Genomic DNA, 17,068 nt, shown 5'->3' on the forward strand with positions numbered 1-17,068 from the left:
GGAACATGCCCAGTCTGGCTACAAGAGCCACGGGGAACGTCAGTGTTGAAAATCCACCTCTCCTAGTTTTCGCAGTAGCCGAAGGAGAAGGGGGCGGTACTGGAGTAAAAGGATCGAGGTGAGGCGTGGCCAAGGGGGCGGGCCGAAAGGAGCCGGGGAGGAGGAGCCTGGCCCAGCCCCCAGAAATTGTCTCCCTCAAGTCTAAAAAGAAAACGAGGAGGGCTGGGGGCGCTGCCTACGTCGCAGGGTCGTGCCGCCGAGGTTCTGCAGGCGTTACTCACAAATAATTTTAGAATAACATACCTTCTTTAAAAAGCACCATATCGTTCATTAGAGAAAACATAGAAACCTACAAATAATCGAAAATGAGGAACATTTAAAATCCCTGGAACCCCACCTCTCAGAAGCCACCAGTGAACGTCCTGCTGTGTTTTCTTCCAGCTTCTTCAGTGTGGGCTTTAGAACTGACAGCAGAGTCACCCAGGGAGACAAGCGAAGCTTTTAATTGCAAAGTGACTTGACAGGTGGCCTTGGAGACACGGTAAGTTAAAGGGCTGGACGTTGGATCTCTCCGGTATCCCAGGATGGGATCCTAGGAAACCTGTTCCCGGGTGTCCCTAAACAACAAGGCGACGCGACGCTCAGAAAAGTTGCGCTGGAAGCCCTGGGAGCGCCCTGCCCCCTGACAATTATCAGTCACGCTGCCCAAGCACCACAGCGTCGGAAATAAGTGCCCTCGGCTCCAGCAACACCCAAGACGTGCTTGAGCGGGGCCCCGGGGCCGGCGGAGTCCCACCCCGGGAGGCTGCGCAAACTGAATGAGGGACTCCGCGCCCCCAGCCCGCCCCACTCCTCTGCGGGCGTGTCCCGCGGCTCCCACAGGTTCGCCCGGCGCCGCCAGCTCCGCCCCGCGCCAGTGGCTGCAGCGAAAACCCGGCGGCGACACCCCGCCTGGCCCCGCGCCTCCGCGCCGCCCGGCGAGCCGCACTGGGCATGCTCGGCACCGGCCGGCTCCGGCTCCTGTAGGTGGGAAGCTCCGCACTCTCGGCCGCCCGCGGCGCAGCCCGCATCGCTGCCAGGCGCTGGCGGAGGCGGCTCGCCCGCAGTCGGTGCTGCCGGGCGTTGGGCGCGGGGCGCGGAGCGGCGACAGCTCGCAGGCTGGCCATGGCGAGAGGCGCACGGAGGCCACCTGAGTGGCGCGGCGGCGTCAGGTTAGCAGGGGCGCCGGGACAGCATGGGGCGACTGGGCGCGGGTGGCAGGGAGCCCCGCACGGGGTGGGCGGCCGGGTCGCTGCGGACGCTGGGGCCGCGGAACTTTCGGGCGCTTAGGCTGGCGAAGCCCAAGGCGTCGGCTGCGCACTGGAGGCGCCGCGAGGTCCCAGAAGCGGGCTCCTGGGGGTCGCAGGATGCTTCGAGATCCGTGCGGGGCGGGACCCCGGGGGCCGGTGGGTTGGGGACAGCCACCTCTTGGGCTTGTGCCATAATCTTCCTACGGTGAGGAGCGCGGTGTCTACAGTGTGCTGCCGAGGAGCCTCCCAAACCTCCGGGGCCACTGGAACGCCAAGCAGCGGCGGGGGCCTTCGCCAGACTCCAGATCGCTTGGGTCACCGTGCCTCAGTTTCCCCGGGATGGGGGTAGGGTGTACTGTCCCGTGGCCGGGAGGCCCGGAGTTTGGGTTCTGCGCCCAGAGCCGAGAGAGTGCCGCGTCCTGATGCTGCAGGAGTGCGGGAAGCTGTGGGTGCAGCAAGCCGCCGCCTCGCGACTGGAGCTCTCGGAGTTTGTCGCATTTGACTCCATAGCAAGTTGACATCGAATTGCTTCATGGCGTGGAATGGGGAAACGTGCTTCGTTGTTTAAAAAAAAAAAAAAAAAAAAAAGTAATTGCAAAGCCTATTTATTTTAAGCTCGACCATTAACTTGCCTTCGCCTCCAAAAACAACTTGAGCTTGCAAGTTGCAAGATTTATAAAGCAAGCCAGCAAAAAAGGAAGAATGTTTGTAGGTACATTATCTGCTCACGCTGTAGAAAATAATCTATTATGGTTGAATTGTCCTTGTTTTTAAGGATACTTGGTAGCAGAAAAGTTTGGTTACAGTGGCAGTCTTTATTTTGCGTTATCTTAGCTTATATTAAGAACTTGGAAATCTAGCGTTGGAGAAGCTCAGTGTTTTTTGTAAAGGTTTCTCACTTTTGCTTCTAGATGAAACACATTTTTTTTTTTCAGTTGCTACTATGCTGAACATAGTAAGATTGTTCAGGATGAAATGAAAGATGGAAAAAGATTTATATTAGGAAAAGAACTTTAGAACGATGCGGTTCTACTGGCATTTTACAGAAAAATGCGGTTTGTAGATCCCACTGGAGTTTCTACTGTTGGTTCTTCCTAAAACAGTTGGTACCATTACCACTCTTTGGATTATTGGATTTAATAGGAGCAAGGTAAACAATTCTTGTTCTAGTGGGAACCAGTTCTACCTCTAAGGCTATATTCTGAAGCCTGTTTCCATAAGTACCACTTAGTAGGTTCAGTTGTTTTCTTTATTAAGCTTATTATAAAATTTGTTTGCATTCTTGACCTTAATATGCTTTGGAGGTGCAATGACTTTTCATTGGTTTGTGAATAGCCTTTAATGTTTGTTTTGGCCTGAGATGGCTCCAGCTCTAATTCCAGATACTCTGAGTGATTTCCCCAGTGGGCTTTATGCTTTTGCCTATACATAAGCAAGATTTAAGAACAGGAAAGGCTTGAAATGTCCAGACAACAACAATAGCAATATGATTAGTATTTCTACCAATTTCTTCCATTTTAGCCATAGAGTTTGGCTTGTGGTGTTCATTGCTCCTGAAGGTACTTGTAAATACATTCATAGAAAAATTTAGAAGTTTGAAAGAAAACAGCGCAAATATTGAGAATTGTACTTCCCTTTTCTATAAAAATGCATCACATTTAAAGTCTGCCATGAAGTACTGAGTATATGTGCAACTTACCCAGTACACAGGTCGTGTTCTCTGGCTGCATTCCCTAATGGAAGTCAGTCATGTCTCCCCTTAGCCTTGGGCTCTTCTTGACCTAGAGGAAGCAGCAAGGTTTTAGTTTTCCTCTTGGTGAATGTAAGCTCTAATGCAGATCAGTAGGACTCTTCTGGATCCAAACATCTCATTTTTTCAAGGTTAGAAAAAACAATGAAATTTAACAAGAGGCACGTTGAAACACTGCTTCTGGCTTCAGGGATTCCACCAGAGGATGGAGTCCCCTAAACTAAAATGAACACAGCTGACAGGAGTTAGGTTGAAGAGGGGTCTTATTAACGAAGAAAATGAAGGGTTTTACTAATGAAGAAAAAAATAGGAGGGTAGACTTTGTATTCCAATCAGGAAACAGGTGATAATTGCTTCTTTTTTGTCCCTGTTGGGTTCTTCCAGCTAAACTGTTAGGCGCATCATTTTTCATTTTATTTCCATGTCTTCAGATTTCTATACTGTACTGTGTTGTTAGTGACATTGGAGATTCACAGCAAACTATTGGCCTTTAAAAATAGATATCCCTCGGGGCGCCTGGGTGGCGCAGTCGGTTAAGCGTCCGACTTCAGCCAGGTCACGATCTCGCGGTCTGTGAGTTCGAGCCCCGCGTCAGGCTCTGGGCTGATGGCTCGGAGCCTGGAGCCTGTTTCCAATTCTGTGTGTCTCCCTCTCTCTCTGCCCCTCCCCCGTTCATGCTCTGTCTCTCTCTGTCCCAAAAATAAATAAAAAAACGTTGAAAAAAAAAAATAAATAAATAAAAATAAAAAAAAAAAAAAATAAAAATAGATATCCCTCTCCCCTCCTCCCCACCCCACCCCCAGTTGATTCAGTCGGTTAGGCATCCGACTTCGGCTCAGGTCATGATCTCACAGTTTGTGGGTTCGAGCCCTGCATCGGGCTCAGTGCTAACAGCTCGGAGCCTGGAGCCTGCTTTGGATTCTGTGTCTCCCTCTCTCTCTGCTCCTCCCCATTCACGCTCTCTCTCTGTCTCTCAAAAAATAAATAAAACATTTAAAAAAATAGATATCCCCCCATTCGTGTGACCATAATTTATTCAACTTCTCATGTGGCTTGTGAGTTAAATAATTGAGGCTATTTCAACTTTGCTTAATTCGAGCTTTTTGTTCTTCTTTTTTTTTAATGCAAGAGCTTCCAGATACTGAAATACCAAATAAATATTGTGGCAAAGTTGCTTTTAACCTCCAACATAGTACAGTCAGGTTTGTTAGACGAGTGTCATTTTTTTGGAATTCAGAAATCACTCGGATAGCATCACTTCCCTAACCTAACCAAGCACTGGGGGTGCAGCTTGCCCTTTTGCAGCCATGCCCAGGAAGACACTAAAAATTTAACATTTTGTGATCCATGGCAATGCACATTAAAGTTAGAAATATCCCTAGATGCAAATGGTTTAAGTTTGCTACAGTGCCTCCCTGGAATGGTTAAAGGATTAAGGGGTTTGGTTGATGATGTGATAAGACCCAGTTCAGAGCTGTCAGAACTAGTTTCTAAGCTGTACTCCAAACATACTGTCTTGCCTCTGCCTCCACCCAAGGTCTTCACTAATTAAAATATAACATTCATTTTTCTTCCCCACAGCCTTTAATAGGTAGGCCCCGGGGGCTGCAGAAACAAATAAGGCTTAGTGACTCAGAATCTAGTCAGAGACACATACTGGAGGACAAATAAACTCTAGTGTGAGGGAAGTGCTTCAGGAAGAGGTATTTGTACATGCGACTGAGGAGACCAGAGAAATGAGCCCCTTGGGTTGGAGGAAGAGAGGCCCCCATGAAAATAGTGACATTTCCACAGGAGCTTAAGGAATTCCTGAGGAATTTGGGTGGAAGTCTTCTAAGCAGACACATGAACTCTACAGGCAGAGGGAATACCACTATGGTAATTAGAATAATGCGCCCCCCCCTAAGCTGTCCACTCTGGGACCTTGCAGATGTGATTAAGTTGAAGCTTTTGAGATGGAGAGATTATCTGGATTATTCGGGAGGCCCAGTGTAATCACAAGAGTCTGTATGGGTGGAAGAGGAAAGCAGAAGTCAGTGTCAGAGGGATGCCATGTGCAAAAGATTCGACTGGCCATTACTGGCTTTCAAGGTGCAAGGGAGCCACAAATCAAGAATTTAGCCACCCTCTAAAAGCTGGCAAAGGCAAGGAAACAGATGCTGTTCTAAGGCTTCCAGAAGGAACCCAGCCCTGCCAACTCTCTGATTAGCCTAGTAGGATCCATCTTGAACTTTTAACCCACATAATTGAAAGATAATACATTTGTATGTTACAGTCACCAAGTTTATAACTTAGTGTCATAGAAAAGAAGAAGACTTGGTATGATGGAATAATGAACAGAGGCAGGAGAAGGAGAATGTAATGGTCCTTTCGTGGTGAAGTTGATGCCATGCAAAGGAGTTTGGATTTTATCCTATTACATACAGATAAACAATGGGACACCAGCTAAGCATTTTTAAACAGGAACATGCAAGAACAGACTACTGCCAGATTTATCTTCCTAAAAAAGCAATGTATGGCTAAACCCCGAGTTTCATACAGCCATTTAACAAAGGTGTCTAGCCAGAGGTGGTCAGTGACAGATATCGGGAAGTAGCCTGTTCTGTAATTCACTTCTCTGAATTGACCTACAATGGCATTTGTGTGTGTGTGTGTGTGACATCATTAGCTTAAGAAACTTTTGTTCAGTCTGTAATGGAAGGTCCTAAAGGTAAAGCAGAAGGGCAAAGTTACATTTTAACTACTTTGTTTCTGCCCATTCTCCTCTTAGCAGAGCCCTGCTCTGCTGGCTGTATACCATGCAGACACCAACAGAGGATTAGGAAAGCTCAAATCTAATGCAGTGAACTTGAGATGATGTAATGTCTCAAGTCACCTGGGCCAGCTCTGACCAGTTGCTAGTAGCTTGTGGGGTGTTGTGGGCTTTTGCAGGCTTAGCGGGGAAATGGCCATGTTTGGCCATGTTTCGCAGTGTTTGCCATGGGCCCCATATTGGCCAGGGTATGGATGATAGTATGATCCTAGATGACCGAACTTCTGTGTTAAAAATATAAGAAATTCAGTCATTCCTTCCAAGCATATTTATTTATTCACTCTCTCTTAAGTACAAGGGCTTAATTTCTGTTGTATAAAAACTTCTCGTCTGATTCAGTTGACATCTCTATGTGTCTAGAAAACCTAAACTGAAGAAATCCACCTTAGTGTTACAAGAGTGGCTCTGAATTCAAACTAAACTATATGTTAGAAAAAAAATTGATAAGAGAGGGTGCCTGGGTGGCTCATTTGGTTTGGTGTCCGACTTCGGCTCAGGTCATGATCTCACAGTCTGGGGTTCGGGCCCCACGTCGGGCTCTGTGCTGACAGCTCAGAGCCTGGAACCTGCTTCAGATTTTGTGTGTCTCTCTCTCTCTCTCTCTCTCTCTGCCGCTGCCCCGCTTGCACTCTCTCTGTCTCAAAAATAAACATTAAAAAAACCTTTTTTTAAGGAAAAAAATTGATAAGAGAAAAATACACTTTTAAGATAACATGGTAAGGGAAAACAGTGGGCTGGCAAAATCTGAATCTGGAAACAGTGAGACTTGATTAAGAATTATCTTAATAAAAACAAAACTGTGTCTATATTGTGTAGCCTCCATTTGCATAACTTTATAAGATTTTTACCCACATGTCCTTATACAATGATGTGATAATTATCGTTTACCACTGTAAAGGACTAGCTCAGTGCAAACCATTCCCTCTTTCTTGAATCTCTTCTGCCTTGGTCTCTGGGATACAAGCCCCTAGTTTTCTCCGTGCTTTTTAAATTTTTTTTTATTTCTCTTTCCCTGAGGGTTTGTCTTTCTTTTCTCCAAATTATAACCTTGGTCTTTTTGTCTTGTGGTTTTCTATGTTCTTTCTGGTGATTTATTTTCCCTCGTGACTGTACCACTGGCCCACGCACCAATATCTCCAAATCTGTATCTTCAGAGAAGTTTCTCTCATCCACTCATTAATTAATTCATCAATCCATTCAACAAATACTGATGACCTGAGAGTTTATCTAATTTTGGGACAGATGTGCACAAAAATAATTGCAGAAAAAATATGAAGGTGTGGGTAAAGGTCAGTGAAAACAGGGGTGTCCAGGGCTATCTGGGGTGAGTCCTGGAGGGATCTTGAACCAAGACTTGAAAACCAAGTTGGGGTTTGCCAGATGTGCAAGGATATGAAAGTATGGCCAGCTGGAGGCACAGAGGTGCTGTGAGGAATACAAGAAGCTCAGGAAAGGGGAGGGCCAGGGGAAACTCCAGAGGTGCAGTTAAAGAGTGGATAGGAGTCAGATCATGAAGGATCATGTATGTCCTTTCGAGGACATTAGTTTTATACTGCTGACAAACACATCGAGATGTTTTAAGTCAGATCTTTTATAGTCAGCTGATTTCAGCAACAACATAGAATGTGGATCGGAGGCAGGTGAGACTAAAGGCAGGTCAGTGAGGAAGGAGTCTGCTAGGGTGGTGCCTGTCAGAGATGATGAGCACATAAACCTGGGACAAACCAGGGATGTGATAGTCATGTGGGCAGGGAAGGAAAGGAGGCATCTGAAGCAGCTCCCACATGATTGCATTATCTGCGTCAAGTACCGCAGAAGTGTGGGAAGGCATACTGTCTCAAGGGTTCTCCTGCTGAGCACCAGACTTTGCAGGACCAGAGGGACTGACTGCCACTGCGTGTGTTTAACCAGAGAGACCTAAAGCCGCAGAGGAGCAGGAAAGCCCAAACGCAGAGCTGTGTGTGAAGGAGGAAATCAGAATTTCTTTGCAGGGCACGTACTTTGTAAGGGAGGCATCAGAGAAAGAAGAAATTGATTCCCTGATGGTTCATCAGCTTCTGGGCAGAAGGATTTGGGGATGCTAATGAGACTGAAACCATGTTGACATGTTGACGTGGGGTAGACTTCCCTAATTCTGCATTAGAAGGCAACTGTCTTAGAGGCTGGGCTGAAGTTGACTCTGTAATCCATGCAAAAGAGCTGAGCAGGTGTTTAAATTTAATTCAAGATCTTTCCCTTCCATTTAGGATTTGAGTTGGCTGATGGCACCAGGAAGAGTGGAAGGGAAAGCTGTGTGCTCCTTAAGGAAATAAATGGGTTGGAATAAAGTGCTCCAGAATTACCCATTGATGGGTCCCTTCTGGTTCGGGACTGGAGGGCCCAGGCTGGGGCTAATTCACATCATTCTCATCAGCTCACTAAAGCAGCCCCTCTCCTAGAGAAGATGGGATGTTCTGTTCCGGGGTCTACACCTTTCTGTACCCTCTTGGAACTAGCAAGAGCTCTATAATATTTGTGAGAGTGGGAACCATCTGAAGTTGACCAGTTAATTCCTTTCTTCTCAGTGGCCAAGCTCCCCCGTAAAGAAGTAAGTAGATGTATAGGGACTATGTTTTCTTAAAGATGCAAAACCCACTTTCCCTGGTCCTCAGCGTGGGGATGTATTTGCCTAAAGACTGCATTAGTGTTTGGCTCTCAGTTTCACCCAGGACTTCCTTCTGGGTCTTCACACCCCAGGATGGCCATGGGAGGGATCAAACATTTGGTAACCATGGAGCTTTCTTGCTTCTCAGCTGCTATTGTTAACTTCACTTAGTCGATTTCTGCCTCCCTACCAAAGCCAGGTGCTGGGCTGTACTGCTGTTACTAATCATGCCTGTTCTTCTATTCTTGCCCTCTCCCCACCCACCTTTTTGCCATGCCCTATATCAGTCCCAAGTCAGAGGGAAGTTTTGTTTTTCCTTCAAGGTTTGAACAACCCTAGATTACTTGCTTTTGTTAGACCTCCCAAAGATAACCTAGTTTTCTCCATCTTAAAACACTTTTGAGGACCTTGAAGTTAATTGCCAGAAAACATTTGAGTATTACCAATACTTTACTGAGGACAGAACATTACTCCTTGTGCAACTGAACCCTGGACCTATAGTGTATTTTTGCTTCCTTCCTGCCCTCCCAGGGCAGCTCATCCCTGTCTCCATGCTCTGGCTGTCTCCTCTTCTTTCACTTGTGTTTAGATTTACTTTGTAAGTAATGGATCAACTGTCCCAGAGCCCTCATTATCATTTTTCCTAATCAGACCTAAAGGCCCCTTTTTAATATAATTTCTGGAGGAGCACCCTAATATCCGAGTTCTCGAGATGGGGATGCACATCAGATTCATTGCATGAGCCTTGTGAAAACATACTATAGCACTGATTTTTGTTTTTAATTGGCATGCCATGTTTATTTCCATTGCTATTTGTCTAAACTAAGCCATTACTCCTGCTGAGAAAACTGTCCTGTCTCCTTTTTTCATCCTGCAGGATTTGACCAACCCCAGGGAACATTCTGTGACCTTTCCAGCTGCCCCTCCTCTGAATTTCTGTGGTATTTACCCAGTTTAGTGCTTAATTATATATTGCTTTGTATGCAAGAATCACCAAGATTCTGAGCACCATTAGTGTAAAGAACTGGCCTTTAAATTTTTTTAAATCCCCACAGCAATTGGTACTAAACTGATAATAGTGGCCTCATTAATACTTTGAGTTCAGCTTATTGATATAACCGGCTCCTAATTTTTTATCACTTAGATGAATCTGCAGAGGTGAGAAATCATTAAGGACATCTGGCAAGTGTGCTCAGGGCCTCTTTCTGTCAAAGCTGAGAGAATGGCAAAGCTTTCTTCAGAAGTCCCGTGTGGCAGTCAATGAATGCGTATTTTCAACTTTCTTCTGTTTTTTTTGTTCGGGGGGGGGGGGGGGGGGGCGGCGGTGGTGGTTTGTTTGTGTGTTTGTTTAGTTAAGGTAATTTTCCATATTGTCACACTGAAAAACACTTAACTTTGAAGGAGAAAGATTGATCTTAGGATATGCACTAAACTCAACTAGAAGATTATTCAAATTCAACCAGATTTTGAAAGAGATTGCTCTTACGTCCAGACTTTTTAAATAATAATTTTTAAAACAATTATCAATATTTTGAAAGTATTCATTTTAAACAACCATGATGACCTTTTGGGCACTTATGGCATTTAGACAGTTTGGCCAAGCTGTGGTATTCACTCCTGATAGATGCGCATGGGTTACCAGGGCCCTGGAGTGAGAGAAGATGAGGTCCTGTGAGGGGCTTCCACTCATGGGCTCTGCCCTTGCACTGTCAGTATGGGGCTGCCCATGTCCTGGGGCTGTGGGAGACTCCGATGGGATACCTTCTGTGGGACTGTTTCATAAACCATGAATGCTAGATGAGCATAAGGGACATTGTTGCTGTGCTCTTAATAACAAATCAAATCGAGTTTGAATTACAGGATCTCTCCCGATCTGTTTTTCACTAAGATGCAGTTCTTAGTGTCTATGAAACACACTTGGCATACGTGATTCAGAGAAATAATTCATTATGCAATTCCACTTTGTGTTAATAAGCTGGTAAAGGAGGAAGGAGGAAAAGCTTTTATAACCACCTTCTTCAGTTATTGAGCATATTTTTTCAAATAGATGAAATTTTACTCTGCTGAAAGAAGAAACCCCGGGTAATCCAGTTCCTACACTGTGAATTTGAATGGGCTTAATCAAACAAATGGAGAGATAAGAAGTGAGGAATGGTTTCGACATTTTGAGGTATAAATTAAGTAGGCGTTTGCTTTTCATCTCCACAATAAAAAGAATGTGTATTTCAGGCATAGAAAATAGTCCCCAGAGGGGCACCAGGGTGGCTCAGTCAGTTAAGCCATGACTTCAGCTCAGGTCATGATCTCAGGGTTCATGGGTTCGAGCCCCACATGGGGCTCTGAGCTGTCAGCTGAGCCTGGAGCCTGCTTCAGATTCTGTGTCTCCCTCTGTCTCTGTCCCTCCTCTGCCCACGCTCACTCTCTCTCTCTTTCTCTCTCAAAAATAAACATTAAAAAATTAAAAAAAAAAAAAAAAAACAGTCTCCAGATACATTACTCATGTCAGACAGTGACTCCAAGTCCTCTGACAGACCAGATTCCCTCAGCCTCTGCTCATAGGCTGTGTTTGGAGCAGCTCAGCCTCTCAGGGCTCTGTGTAAGGAAGGATGTGTTTCTGAAGACCGACCTTTAGAGAAATATTGGTTTATATTTTAAAGTCAGTTTCATGGTGAGGAATAGACCTAGTTACCCACAATTTCTAAGAATGGGTAGAGGGGTGCCTGGCTGGCTCAGTTGGTTTAAGCATCTGACTCTTAAGTTTTGTGTGTTTTTTTTTTTAATGTTTATTTATTCTTGAGAGAGAGAGAGCATGAGCGAGGGAAGGGCAGAGCAAGAGAGGGACACAGAATCTGAAGCAGGCCCTAGGCTCTGAGCTGTCAGCCCAGAGCCCAATGCAGGGCTAGAACTCACAGCCTGTGAGATCATGACCTGAGCTGAAGTCGGATGCTTAACCAACTGAGCCACCCAGGCGCCCCGCGTCTGACTCTTGATAGTGACTCAGGTCATGATCTCATGGTTCATGAGTTTGAGTCCCACAGTGGGTTCTGTGCTGATGGCATGGAGCCTGCTTGGGATTCACTCTTTCTCTCTCTCTCTCTCTCTGACCCTCCCCTGCTCGTGCTCTCTCTCTGTCTCTGTCAAAGTAAAATAAACTTAAAAAAAAAAAAAAAAAAGAAATGGGTGGAATTTGTAGGAAATGCAGGGCAAATGTAGATGCCCAGTAAGTTAGTAATATGTCTAAATGAGAGGGCACATAACTAGTATAAATTAACTCAGCAGATCTCCAAGTCCTTGCTATGAGCAAAGCATGTTTTCAGACACAGGGGTGCAACAGTGAACAATGTCAACCACAGAAGCCTGTCCAACCAGGAGCTCACATCTTAGTAGGAGCAGACACATGCATACATACAGGGTAGTTAATGGTTTGAAGAAAAAGGTAGGGTAAAGGTGACAAGGAGTGATGGGGGTAGGGGCAGAGCACACTAATTTTTGTAAGATGACCAGGGAGGGCCTTGCTGATGAGGTGGCACTTGAGAAAGAAAATGTATGGAGTGCACGTTGCAGGCATCATAGGGACTTGTTTCAGACAGAAGGAACAGTAAGTGCAAGGGTTCTGTATACCTGGCACGTTCCAGGACTAGCAGGGCCCCGTGTGGCTGGCAGGGAGTGAGAGAGGGGTGGAGAGGTCAGAAATGAAGATTGCAAGGCTGCTAGGAGTCCAATATTGTAGAGGCTCTGGGAACGCCTTCTCTGGCTATTACTTGAATGAAGAACCCTTGGAAATGTACATGGTAATAACTTAAAAAGTGTTCATGTTTCACTCTAATTTTTTTTGAAGCTTCCCCACGCACAGATTGTTAGTAGTCATTTAAAAAGTGGCGGTGGCAGGGTGGCGGGGGGAGTAATGAATGCCTGGTTTCTAGGGCAATCAATATATATATGAGCACAATCACATTTTGTTGTGGTGGAATTTTCATGATAAAGATTATATCCCCAAATTGCAAGAGCACATAGAAGACCTTTCTATAGTGAATTATCAAGTGAAATGAAGATTTCAAGGCCCTAGATGGGGACTCTGGTCTACCTCAACCAGCCTCCCCCCCCCCCCCCCCAGTGGTATAGCCCTACAGGAGTCTGAGCTGATCCTCAGCAGTGTGGGAAGGGTGTGGATGGAAGGCTCAAAGGCCCTGGGAGCTTGAGTCTGTTTCTTTTTCATTATATTGCTTAGGATGTGAGAAACACTCAAGAAGTCACATTCCCTACAGAGAACAAGTTACCGTGTGATATATGACACACAAGCTGGTATCTGAGCCATCAGCAAGTCACAAATGGCATGGCAGTCACAACTCTTTGCCCTGATTGAATTCTCTGTGGTGGGATCTTCATCGAACACAAACACTCCTTGCTCTTTCCCTCTTCTCTCCACCGCTCATCGTTCCATCTCTTGGCCATCCCCAGTCCCACTCCCAGTTGTCATGGTCATAGAATGGTAGACAGGAAGGGACCTAAGAGGCAGGTCAGAAGCTCAGAGGGATCAGCTGACTCCCAGAGGTCATCTAATGGCAAAACTGAGGAAAGGAGTTTGTGGGTTTTAATCAATCCTAAAGTGCTTAACTAGTGCGTGCTTCACACCTCACCCCAAAGTTTCCGTTCTCAACCTTAACCACAGGGCCCATCCCATTTCTTATCCTAGGAACCTAATTCCACCCCTTTGCTCAGTATGGGCAAAGTTATGATCTCAGTTCTCTGGCTACCAGGAGACCAATGGGAAGAGGCTATCACTTGGACACTGGATGTATTCCTATTAGACATCACTCTGTGTCTTAGTTGGGTCCTATTAATGCTATCCTTCACACTCATAGTAAGTGAAATAGCTTTATCATTGGCTGTCCAAGCACAACATCATCAACCATGCTTTGTAAATATCATGTCTATGGAAAACTGCCCACAAGTGCATTACATTTGGCCAGGTGGGAAGCTGTCTCTGTACTGTCAAGTAGGGAAACTAAAAAAGGTGCTTTCACTATCAAGGCCTTAAGAGTTTACAAAATATACCAGAATCCACAAGAAAATGTAATTGTTTGCAATTGCCTCTAAGTGTATATCCTATTTAGGAAAGCCCGGTAAGAATATTGCCTCCTGATTGATGCAACAGTGTGCTGTGCAGGCTGCATGGGGACATGTGTCTGCTGCCTCTGTTCAGGTGGAGTGCTGGCCAGCCTGGATCTGCAGGCAGGCGGCGAGGGGTCAGCACCTTGATAAAGTACCTCCCTCGTACCATGGATCCCCTGGTCAGTTTTCCAGGCCAGAGAAGCGTTCGCACTCATCGATGTGTCCGGGCTACCAGATGCCCATCAGCCCCTGCCTGGCTTCTCTCTAGCTTAATATACTAATATATCAGGAACTTCTGAGGAAATGGGCTTGAGATGAAATGAAAACAAGAATTGAAAGTTGGCAGAAATAGCGCTATAGATTAGCAGTGACATAAATTAATTGTACTAGAAAGAAAATAGGAATCTGTATATACACACTCCAAGTGAGTAGGGAAAATATTTTGAAAGGATACATTTTTTTAAAGGGAGAAGATACTGGAAAAAGTAGTGACAGGGACAGGAAGAAAAAGACAGAAACAGGTGCTTCTGAACCAGCTTTGGGCTTTATATGTGTATAAAATCTGATAATGAGTGTGTCAGAGGTTGAAAAAAAACAATGCCAAGACAGTGTCTTAAACCTTTCATCGGCATTGTAACGTGTTTTTGGTATTGGGCTGGTAGCACAAAGGCACCATCCACCAGTGCATCTGTCCTATTTGTATTCATCTCCCAGGTTGGGTTTATTCCCTGGACCATCAGATTTTGGAGGAAATATCTCTCTGATCAACTAAGGATTTGCATTCATTGGGCCCAAAACTGTTTTAGCCTATTCACTTAGAATGAGAATTTGAAGAAACTAAATATTCACTGAAGCATCAGTAAACTCTTCCAAAAGATATACTGTGATTAGAATAGCGCTCAATGCAGGTCTCGACCACTGGGACAAGTCAAACAGTGCCTTTTTGGAACCAAGAGACTGTGAGGTCATTCAGGCCCGTTCTAGGCATGAGCTTTTTATCCTGGTTCTGAGCCACTCAATCGTGTGACCCTGGGCGGTCGCTCATCCTTTCTGGGCCTCCCTCATCTTGTATAAAGGAAAACCTTTATAAAAAGACATCTAAGTTTTTCCAGCTCTAATATTCTAGTGATGTGAACAAATATGTATGATAGACCCGTTTCTATCTTGCCTAATCGTATCTGTGTAGGAAAACCTTTACTGTAGTTCTTTCCCTCTTCCTCTTTTTTCAAACATTATATTTCTGAGAACTTTATTTTATATCAGCCTTGCTTTTAATCAGAAAAACATACACGTAGGAAAATTGTGATGAAGATCCAAGAGTGGTTTCTTAACGTGGCGCACCACCAAAAATAAAGTGTTGCAAAGATGGCATCTCTCGGCATAGAGTTCATTTTCAGGTTTGAAAAACAGTGATTTAAAACAGATCAGTTTTTGAAAAGTATGTGCCTTTGGTGTATAGAAAAAATAACAAAGCGTAAAATCCTGTAGAGGCCTTATCATTAGTGCAGTTGATAAGACAGGATTGAGACCCTTTTGTTCTAGCTCCTTCTGAATTATTCCAGTGAGCTTAAAGAGCTCATCTGGTGGCCATTCACAGCGGTCCAGCAGGTCAGGGTATATATCTTGTTCTACCCAGTAAGTAGCTGTAAATTATCCTAATGCCACGCAGTTAATAGACAAAGGGTGTGCCAAGAATGCCATGAAGCCTCTTGTCTCTTTTTCCTTCCAGGGGCCGGCTGCTTTCATGAGACAGCCTTACTTCTTCCCATGATATGCAGCCGTGTAGCTCTCAGTTTGTGACAGTTCGTAAATTTAAGTGTCACTGCTGTCGCTTGCCTTCACAGACCTTCCATCAGCCAGGACTTGCAAGGCCAGGAGAGAGAGAAGGCAGGAGGAGAGGTTAGTGGAACAGGCAAGGGCCACCACAGGCTCCACTCAGCCACACGGCCAGCAGACAGGCCTTCATCCAAGTGTAAAAGCGACCGGGCATTGCAGCCCCAGAGAGTTGTTGGTTGAAATTCCTAACTCATGTGTTCATGTGGATTCCACACGCAGTGCCAGGCACTGGTTCTTAGCAAACGAAACACTCCTTTCTTCAGAGAGCTGTTAGTGTGACCATAGGCACTGTTACTCCACAGGGCTGGGGGTTACTTTCACCTGCTGTGTAGTCAGGCAGTCATTCAGTCCCGTACTTTCTAATTCCTGTACTTCCTTTGGATCTGCCCACGTCTTTCCTTCCCCACTGCTTTTAGTCCATGGCCCTATTCTTTCTGTCCTTCCTGGATATTATAGTAGGCCCCTAGCCACCTCTCCATCATCAGCCACACTCTGAGCAAAGTGATCTTTCTAAACACAGAACTGGCCATGTCACTTTCCCCTTCCAGAACCTGTGAGCGCACCCCATCCGTGGTATTACATACTGTTCGCTTCATTATTTGGACCAGCCAACCTTCCCCCTGCTGCATACCACCAAGCAGTACCTAATTCCTTGTATTTCCCCAGTTGTGTCAGGTTCTCTCCATTCAGCATTTCCTTGAATATGCTCTTCCTCCTTTTGGGTCAGCTTCTCTCCTTGGCCTACTTAGTGAATTCTTCTATGATTAAACTAAAGGGCCACTTCTTATAGATTATTCTTCCTGGCCCTTCCAGACCACTTGGGTCTCCTCTCTTGTACCCCAGCAGATCTTCGACCTCTCTCCGATGGGGCAATTATCACATTGTCTTTAACTGTTGCCAATTTCTCTCTTCCCCCACTAGATTTGTGGATGACAGGGGGTAAGGACTGTGTCTTAACTTTGTATTCCTCATCCCTAGCAGTGTGCCTGGCACAGAAAAATTTCTCCATTAATGTGTATTGATTTGGATTGAACTGACCTGTCTGGGTGCTTCTAAAAGTAACCCAAAAACAATGTTCTTACATACTTTCATGTAATGATCACATTTGCCACCTGAGTCAGGAAATATCTTTGTGTTATTAGAGGCATCAAGGATCTCTACACAAATAGATTTTAGACCATTCATAAGGAAGAAACAAAGATAGTATGAATCTTCTTGCAATATGACTGGATGGACATTGAGATAAAACTTAGTGGATTTAGCACTTAAATGATTTGATCCTGGACAGTAGTAATTGCTACAGGAACATTCTTTTTCTACAAATGTTTGGACTTTTTGATTTTGGATTCTCATAGTCCATACTCAGACACCACCTTAACTACCTAAAAACTCAGTATATGTTGATCTTTAAAAAAGTTAGGGGAGTCCAAAATTGGGCCATAACCAAAATGGCCTCAGTTGGCTACCAGTTTTAAAAAGTTATTGTTTATGATGTAATGAGTATATTAGTGTCCCTCTTCATTTCACATGAAGTTGGGATTTCTTCTTGCTTCATGAGTAGAAACGTGTCAAGAGTGTGCTTTAAACTAAAAGGCAGCCTTCGTGCCTATGGCCTCATTTGTGTA

At 45.1% G+C, this 17,068-nt stretch overlaps 1 protein-coding gene across 3 annotated transcripts in view; it reads left to right on the forward strand.

Annotated features, from left to right (window-relative positions):
* Positions 1–16: 16 nt before the first annotated feature.
* MFAP3L (microfibril associated protein 3 like) overlaps positions 17–17,068 on the forward strand; it is a 69,682-nt gene continuing 52,630 nt past the window's right edge. For 2 of the 3 annotated variants that reach the window (XM_042935087.1, XM_042935086.1), the window contains exon 1: positions 1,010–1,211. The gene's annotated coding sequence lies outside the window, so the exon portion shown is untranslated. Of the gene's footprint in view, positions 119–441; positions 542–1,009; positions 1,212–17,068 lie in introns of those variants that run through there. The other variant, XM_042935088.1, reaches the window with a different exon arrangement.

Source organism: Panthera leo, chromosome B1, assembly GCF_018350215.1.
Source record: "Panthera leo isolate Ple1 chromosome B1, P.leo_Ple1_pat1.1, whole genome shotgun sequence".
NCBI classification, from domain to species: domain Eukaryota; kingdom Metazoa; phylum Chordata; class Mammalia; order Carnivora; family Felidae; genus Panthera; species Panthera leo.